Source organism: Eschrichtius robustus, chromosome 16 (assembly GCF_028021215.1).
Source record: "Eschrichtius robustus isolate mEscRob2 chromosome 16, mEscRob2.pri, whole genome shotgun sequence".
Taxonomy (NCBI): domain Eukaryota; kingdom Metazoa; phylum Chordata; class Mammalia; order Artiodactyla; family Eschrichtiidae; genus Eschrichtius; species Eschrichtius robustus.
The window spans coordinates 34440815-34449584 of record NC_090839.1 but is presented as its reverse complement, the minus strand read 5'-3'; positions in this window follow the sequence as shown (position 1 = coordinate 34449584).

The window sequence follows — 8770 nt, the reverse complement described above, 5'->3', positions numbered from 1 at the left end:
AGGACAGAATTTAACCCCAACACCTGGTTCAGAGCCTGGCACTCACTAGGCCCCAGGTGATACATGGACAAATAAATAAAAATGACCAAAGTATAACACCTCAGGTCTGTCCCCTGTAGGTGGGCTCAGGCCAGGGCCCCCATGCTCCTGAATGCCTGGAGTGGGCCCCAGAGAACCTGGCAAGGCTGAGTGACGGGGTCGGCTCTTTTCCAGGCTTCTCAGAAAAACACCTCCGAGCGCTGGTGAATGAATGAATGAATTCATTGAATGAATGAATGAATGGTACATTGTGAGATACAATCTCATTTTCTTCTTCCTCTTAAAAATGTCTTTTTGATTTGAAACTTTAAGGAAATTTAGAATATAAATAAAGCAAAAATCTACAAAATAAAAGTAAAGGCCACACATTATCCCTGAGAAATGACACTGATTTGGTTAGGCTATTTCAGACCTTTCTCTGAACAGAAGAGTGTGTATGCTCACACAGTATATTATTGCTTGTAATTTGCCTATTTCCATTGAATTGTACATCTTGGGAATAATAATAACTGAGCTGCTTTAGTAGTCTTTTCAGCATCATTTAAAAAGGCCACTTGGCACTTGGTCTTTGTTGCTGCTTCTCACGAGGGCCTGCTGAGGACCTGGGCTAAAATCAGGGGCAAAGGCTTTGCTGCCCTTGGGGAGCTGACCATGTGGTCATGGCCCTGGGAGACCACACTGGGAGATGTGAAGAGCAGGAAGGGGTGATGTGCTGCCCCAGCTGCCTTCTGCTCCAAGACAGCTGCAGAGTCAGCCTGGGACCTGCTAAGTCACTCCATGACTCTGTAACCCAGAATGAAGAACCTCCCTTCTTGGGAGCAGGGAGGATGGTGCTCTGCAGCTGTGAGAGATCTCCATTCAGAGCGGGGATGTTGCCCCAGTGTATGAAGGTCACGGCTCTTTCTTCATCCCCCTCCCAGCACTGGGCTTGTGATGCTCCGTGAGAAACAAGCAAGCTCTGGGAAGGTGGCCTCAGGGGAGGGACTGACAGACTGCTTCTCTTCATCTACTTTGTCTGAAACCCCTGAGAGCCTGTGTCTAGGCTGCAGGCAGTTAGAGGCCACGTGGGTGGGGGAAGCAGTTCTGTTTGGATTCTCCTAAAACACGGAGGAGGTGATGGGGAGGTGAGATCCTTAGGATAAACTTAAAGGTCCAGGGACACTTTCGTGCTGCTTGTACCCGGAGGGCTGTCTCCAGCTCCTGATTCTACCAAGAAGACATTTTTTTAAATAAATTTATTTATTTTATTTATTTATTTTTGGCTGCGTTGGGTCTTCATTGCTGCATGCGGGATTTCTCTAGTTGCGGCGAGCGGGGACTACCCTTTGTTGTGGTGCGAGGGCTTGTCATTACGGTGGCTTCTCTTGTTGCGAAGCATGGGCTCTAGGCACGCAGGCTTCAGTAGTTGCAGCACGCAGGCTCAGTAGTTGTGGCTCACGGGCTCTAGAGCGCAGGCTTAGTAGTTGTGGCTCAGGGGCTTAATTGCTCCGCGGCATGTGGGTTCTTCCCGGACCAGGGCTCAAACCTGTGTCGCCTGCATTGGCAGGCGGATTCTTAACAACTGCACCACCAGGGAAGCCCTTAGAAGACATTGTTTATCCATTCATCCATTTATTCCACAAACCTTTACTGAGTTCTTAATATGTGCCAGGTGCCACAGAGTAAACACATTTCATCTATAGTTTGAGGGTCCTTGACCATTGGAACAGTGTAAAGTTGAGGTGCCTTAGGGGTAGTGAGGGCCCTTTCCCTTTCATGAGGTGGGATGCTTCACCAACTGTCTTTTTAGATGAGATGACCTTCAAAGCTAACATTGAAATTTAATGAGTGTTTGTTGTAAACACCCATTGGCTTTGTTCTGACCTCAGAGTCTAGGCAACTTCTTCCATGGTGTCACGACAAGTTCTGGGCTTCCCTCCAAAGTTGAGTGAGCAGTAGGAGGGAGTGAGGAAGGAACTTAGTCTGGGTCAGTGACTTCCTAGATGGTCTGGTGGCATCACCCATGTCCCTACTTCAGGCCTCACTAATGACCCAGCCCTGAGGTGAGTCACCACTGGGATGTCCCAGTCCTGGCTGCTGGCCTCTCATGGGCCACAGCCCCACAGCCGCTGCCTAACTCCAAGTACTACCCATCTTTTCAAGCTGAGCCTGCCATCCCTCCATCAGTGGGCATGTCGTGGCTCCCTCAGTTATACTGAACTGGTAGTGTGATGGTCTGGTACCATTTGGAGATGTGGATATTTTGATGTGCAAATGACAACGGATGTAATCTGAGTCCTGAGCAATCTCAGACCAAAATGGTTTCACAACCACTTCATCATGCTAAATAAACAAAGCATTGAACTTCCCATTTGTTCAATTGAACTTTCAGCTGGTATATGGACAGTAGGTAAGTTCACTCCACCCTTGAGTCTCACTCTGCTCCGCTCTACCTCCCCTCCTCTTCCCCAGCCTTCCTGATGCCCCACATCCCTGAGCCGCACCCAACAGTGAGACCACTCCTGCCCTGGGCCTCCACTCCCACCTGGAGCTTCAGCCCGTCCCTGCTCCTCCGGCTCCTCCCACTGCTTCCTGTCCCCGAGTCCCACTTTATCTCTGACTCTCAGAGAGAGGAAGAGTCAGAAGTGGGTAATGGCAAGTGGGAATTTGTTCTTTGGATGTTGGATGTCAAAATGCTCATTCCAGAACCTGCCTCAGCTAAGCCATCCACTGTGGTCAAGGGAAGCAGTGTTTGGAGAGGAAAGGGGGAAGACAGTGCCTGAATCAAAACTGGATTCTTCCAAGGGCTAACCTGGACCTCCAGAATGTTCTGCTTTCTCCCCCTTTACCTCTGTGTCTGCCTAAGTGACTATGACGCAGCCATGTTAAGAGGAAAAACAAAACAAAAAGCAAAGCATGAGATCTGGACATACAAAGAGCTTCAGAGGCCTTAAAAGAAAGGGGCTATATAAACTCACAGAGTAAAATTTCCAAGGTTTATTGCCAAGTGAAGAGGTGATGAAGACCAGATTCTAATGACCACAACTGCTAGCTAAAGGAAAGGCCCAGATACGCCCTAAGGAACAGCCAGTATCAGGAAAGGCTGTGGAATGTCACATGAGTCACACTGGACCAGCAGAAAATAGATTTTAACAGGTGTAGAGCAGGGCTTGAAGGAGAAGTCATGGGATACCTTATTATGCCCAAAGAAAGGAAGGTATCAAAGAATGGAATGAAGTCAAAGAACACACGAGCCAATCTGAAGGGACTTTCACTCACCTAAGTTTGAACAGTTTTAGCACCGAAATAGATAATAGACTGAAACGTATCATAATGATACAAGAACAAAATGAAAAAACAAAAACCCTGCATTTGTCACCACTAGAAGTTTCCAGGGCTCAACTCAGTTCTCTGACAATTGATAAATAAAGGGACAGAATTAAGCATTTATCCTTGACCAGATCAGCTGTATTTCAGGAAAACCAAGTAGTTAATAAGGAAAAATTTTCCTTTATAGAAGAATTCCAGCTAATAGAAGCAAAAGGAATTACAGAATTAGAAAAATCGTCATCTTGCAAGCATTAATGAAACAGTGAGTGTAGGCAGTGATCTTCAAGAGATGCTAGAACCACAATGTGAAAATTCATAGGAAGCTTTATAATGGAAGGATCAGGCCAATACAACCTGGACCTGGTGAGCAGCTTTAGCATCACCAGAAATAGCCAGGAGCTATGATATGCCCCTGATGGATAGCCATAACAAATGCACAATACCTCCTGTCTTCTTGCCTAAAAAGTTGAATCTGAATCTGAGTAAGGCTCTAGACCTGACTTCTGGTGTTCGGGAAATACAGGTAACAAGAGAGAACCATGGGACACAGATGACACCACAGGAAGCAGAAAGTCAAACTCAGAGCAAGGAACATTCTGGGAGCCATTTGATCCACCCTCTTGAAGAAATCAATGGTATTAAATCAAAAAGAGAGATAAGATTGCCATAGACTACAAGGGACTTAAGAGACATACAACCAAATGCAATGCAGAATTTTTTTAATCCTGATTCCAACAACCCAACTACAAAGACACCTTTGATAATCAGGAAAATGAATATCGACAGATATTAGATGATACTAAAGGAGTTGTTATTAACTTTATTGAATGTTTAATGGCATGTGTTTTTCTTTTTATAAATATTTTTATCAGTTAGAGAAGCATGCCAGAGTAGAAGAGAAATGACATAGTATCTTGGATTTTATTTAAAACAATTCAGTGCAAATAGAAGGGGGAATGGGTAAAACAATACTGGCAAAATGTTGATAATGGTGATAATTTTTGTAGCTGAATGATGGGTATATACGGAATCATTATAGTATTCTGTCTACTTTTGTATGTGTTTGTAATTTTCTGCAACAAGAAGCTAAAAACGGAGGCAGAAAAGGGGTAAGGGTTCTAGTTCTGATTCTGTCACCACCAGTTTTAAGCTTCAGTCTCCTTATCAGCAAATCAATTAATCAAAATGACAATCTTGCAGTCTGACCTCTGTGGTTCTTTATCCTCTCTTCGACTTGGAAGGCACTTTTAAAATGCCTTCCCATTTATGTCCATGATGGGAGGCATCCATAGTACAGGTTGTTTGGGAAGGGGAGGGAGGTTCCAGAGGAAAGAGGAATGCAGAACCAACCCAGGGTTAAGTGGTGAAAATCAAGTTTGTGTTTTGGTTCAGCTAACCAAGGAGCCACAAAAGGGAAGACAGATTCATCTGATGCAATGTCCCTCTTTTTTGCTTTTCTTTCCCTCCCTCCCTTCCTCCCTCCACCCCTCCCTCCCTCCCTCCTTCCCTCCCTCTCTCCCTCCCTCACTCTCTTTCTCTCTCTCTCTTTCTTTCTCTTGTGTATGCTCTTGGTTAATTACTGTGCAGAAAGCTCTGTGCTAAGGGTCTGGACAGGAGAACTGCTTATTCACCAGTTGGCCTAATGCAGAGGGAATGGCTTTCTTCAGCTGGGGTGACATGGCTGGTTGAATTCAAAAGGCTCTTACCCAACATTTTATTTTTTGTAACAAAATTTTATGTATGCAGGGAAATATTTGCAACGAGGCAGGAACAACTTGTGAGCAGGGTGAGCAGTGCTTAGAAAGTTCTCGATGAGTTGATGATGATAGGTTCTCTATGTTATGAAATGTAGAAACACCAGTCTGGCTTCTAGACCCTTGTACTCTCTATTAGCTGGTAGGTGTTCAGGGTAATATAAAATTGAGCTAAATGTCAACAGGAAGATATATCAGGGGGAAAAATCGCCCTAAAAAATGAATTGGCTATTATTTATACCATAGTTATTCAGCAAACTATTGGGAAATAACTGGATTGAGTTAGAATTTTTTGACCTCAGAATTCACATTCCATAGCTTTAAATACCATCTAGATGCTGAAGACTCTCAGATTGATATCTCTAGCCTCATCTCTCCTGTGAACTGCAGATTCCTACCACCAAGTGCCTCAAGGTCTCTGTTTGGAAGTCTAAGAGGATCTTTGAACCTAACGTGTCCCAGTGTGAATTCATGCCATCCATCACCTCCACCGCAGCTTTGACTTACAGTCTTCCCTTTTCAATAAAAGGCAACTCCATCCTTCCAGTTGCTCATGCCAAATCTTGGAGTCACCCCTGACTCCTCGTTTACTTCCATACCTCGAAAAATATGCTTCCTTCAAAATTTTTCTGTTTTCCCTGCCTCCTTTGGCAGAGTGAATTGGGGCCCCTGACTAGAACTGGATAGCCTTCTTACCTCCAAAGAGTCACAGCTTCACCACCAGTACCTGCCTTGAGAAAATCAGGACTTAACTCTTTATGATGTTTGTCTCTGCTTTCTCCAGACACCACAAGAGGCCCAGGACTCCCTGGAGATCCCTCAGTCCCAAGACACCCATCCCCGTATGACTGTGCTTCTGCCTCTCTGACCCCTCTGGCAGCCCCAGCCAACCCCAGAAGTCTTTCTACTGTGTCTCCTGGAATACTTAGCCAGTTGTCATCTAAGTGTCCTATGTCCCCCATCTCTTCTCTAGGAGTTTCCTTCATCTTTCTCTAAGTTGGCACTGCCCAATAGAAATGTAATGTGAGCCGTATATGTAATTCTAAATTTTCTAGTAGTCACATTAAAATAGGTACAAAGAAGCAGGTAAAACTAATTTTAATAACAGATTTTCTCACACAACAGGTCCAACATGCAAAAACATATTTATGTAACCCAACATACTTCATTATGCAAAAAGTATAAAAATATTAATAAGCTATTTTACATATTTTAAATACTGACTTTGAAATCTGGTGTGTATTTTGCACTTAGAGCATCTTTCAATTTGGGTTTTCAACAGTTAAAGTGAAATGTAGTCCTACCAAAACAATAAAGCTGTGATTAACAGAAAAATATTTTATACTGCTTCAGCTTTTAACCTAATTGGAATTATTATTTTAAAAAAATCTTTATTGGAGTATAATTGCTTTACAATGGCTTGTTAGTTTCTTCTTTATAACAAAGTGAATCAGCTATACATATACATATATCGCCATATCTCTTCCCTCATGCATCTCCCTCCCTCCCACCCTCCCTATCCCACCCCTCTAGGTGGTCACAAAACACCGAGCTAATCTCCCTGTGCTATGCGGCTGCTTCCCACTAGATATCTATTTTACATTTGGTAGTGTATATACGTCCATGTCACTCTCTCACTTTGTCCCAGCTTACCCTTCCCCCTCCCCGTGTCCTCAAGTCCATTCTCTACTAGGTCTGCGTCTTTATTCCTGTCTTGCCCCTAGGTTCTTCATGACCAACTTTTTTTTTTTAGAGTCCATATATATGTGTTAGCGTACGGTATTTGTTTTGCTCTTTCTGGCTTACTTCACTCTGTATGACAGACTCTAGCTCCATCCACCTCACTACAAATAACGCAATTTCGTTTCTTTTTATGGATGAATAATATTCCATTGTATATATGTGCCACATCTTCTTTATCCATTCATCCGATGAGGGACACTTAGGTTGTTTCTATGTCCTGGCTATTGTAAATAGAGCTGCAGTGAACATTGTGGTACATGACTCTTTTTGAATTATGGTTTTCTCAGGGTATATGCCCAGTAGTGGGATTGCTGGGTCGTATGGTAATTCTATTTTTAGTTTTTTAAGGAACCTCCATACTGTTCTCCATAGTGGCTGTATCAATTTACATTCCTACCAACAGTGCAAGAGGGTTCCCTTTTCTCTACACCCTCTCCAGCATTTATTGTTTGTAGATTTTTTGATGATGGCCATTCTGACCGGTGTGAGATGATATGTCATTGTACTTTTGATTTGCATTTCTCTAATGATTAATGATGTTGAGCATTCTTTCATGTGTCTGTTGGCAATCTGTATATCTTCTTTGGAGAAATGTCTATTTAGGTCCTCTGTCTAGTTTTGGATTGGGTTGTTTGTTTTTTTTTGATATTGAGCTGCATGAGCTGCTTGTAAAGTTTGGAGATTAATCCTTTGTCAGTTGCTTCATTTGCAATATTTTCTCCGATTCTGAGGGTCGTCTTTTCGTCTTGTTTCTGGTTTCCTTTGCTGTGCAAAAGCTTTTAAGTTTCATTAGGTCCCATTTGTTTATTTGTGTTTTTATTTCCATTTCTCTAGGAGGTGGGTCAAAAAGGATCTTGTTGTGATTTATGTCATAGAGTGTTCTGCCTATGTTTTCCTGTAAGAGTTTGATAGTGTCTGGCCTTACATTTAGGTCTTTAATCCATTTTGAGTTTATTTATGTGTATGGTGTTAGGGAGTGGTCTAGTTTCATTCTTTTACATGTAGCTGTCCAGTATTCCCAGTACCACTTATTGAAGACGCTGTCTTTTCTCCATTGTATATTCTTGCCTCTTTTATCAAAGGTAAGATGACCATATGTGTGTGGATTTATCTCTGGGCTTTCTATCCTGTTCCATTGATTGATATCTCTGTTTTGGGGCCAGTACCATACTGTCTTGATGACTGTAGTATAGTCTGAGGTCTGGGAGCCTGATTCTTCCAGCTCCGTTTTTCTTTCTCAAGAATGTTTTGGCTATTCGGGGTCTTTTCTGTTTCCATACAAATTGTGAAAATTTTTGTTCTAGTTCTGTGAAAAATGCCATTAGTAATTTGATAGGGATTGCATTGAATCTGTAGATTTGGGTAGTATAGTCATTTTCACAATATTGATTCTTCCAATCCAAAAACATGGTATATCTCTCCATCTGTTGGTATCATCTTTAATTTCTTTCATCAGTGTCTTATAGCTTTCTGCATACAGGTCTTTTGTCTCCCTAGGTAGGTTTATTCCTAGGTGTTTTATTCTTTTTGTTGCAATGGTAAATGGGAGTGTTTCCATAATTTCTCTTTCAGATTTTTCATCATTAGTGTATAGGAATGCAAGAGATTTCTGTGCATTAATTTTGTATCTTGCAACTTTACCAAATTCATTGATTAGCTCTAGTAGTTTTCTGGTGGCATCTTTAGGATTCTCTATGTATAGTATCATGTCATCTGCAAACAGTGACAGCTTTACTTCTTCTTTTCCAATTTGTATTCCTTTTATTTCTTTTTCTTCTCTGATTTTTTCATTCATTTATTGATGGACACAAGTTGTTTCTATATCTTGACTATTGTGAATAATGCTGCAATGAAAATAGGGGTGCATATATCATTTTGAATTAGTGTTCGTTTTCTTCAGAAAAATACCCAGAAGTGGAATTGCT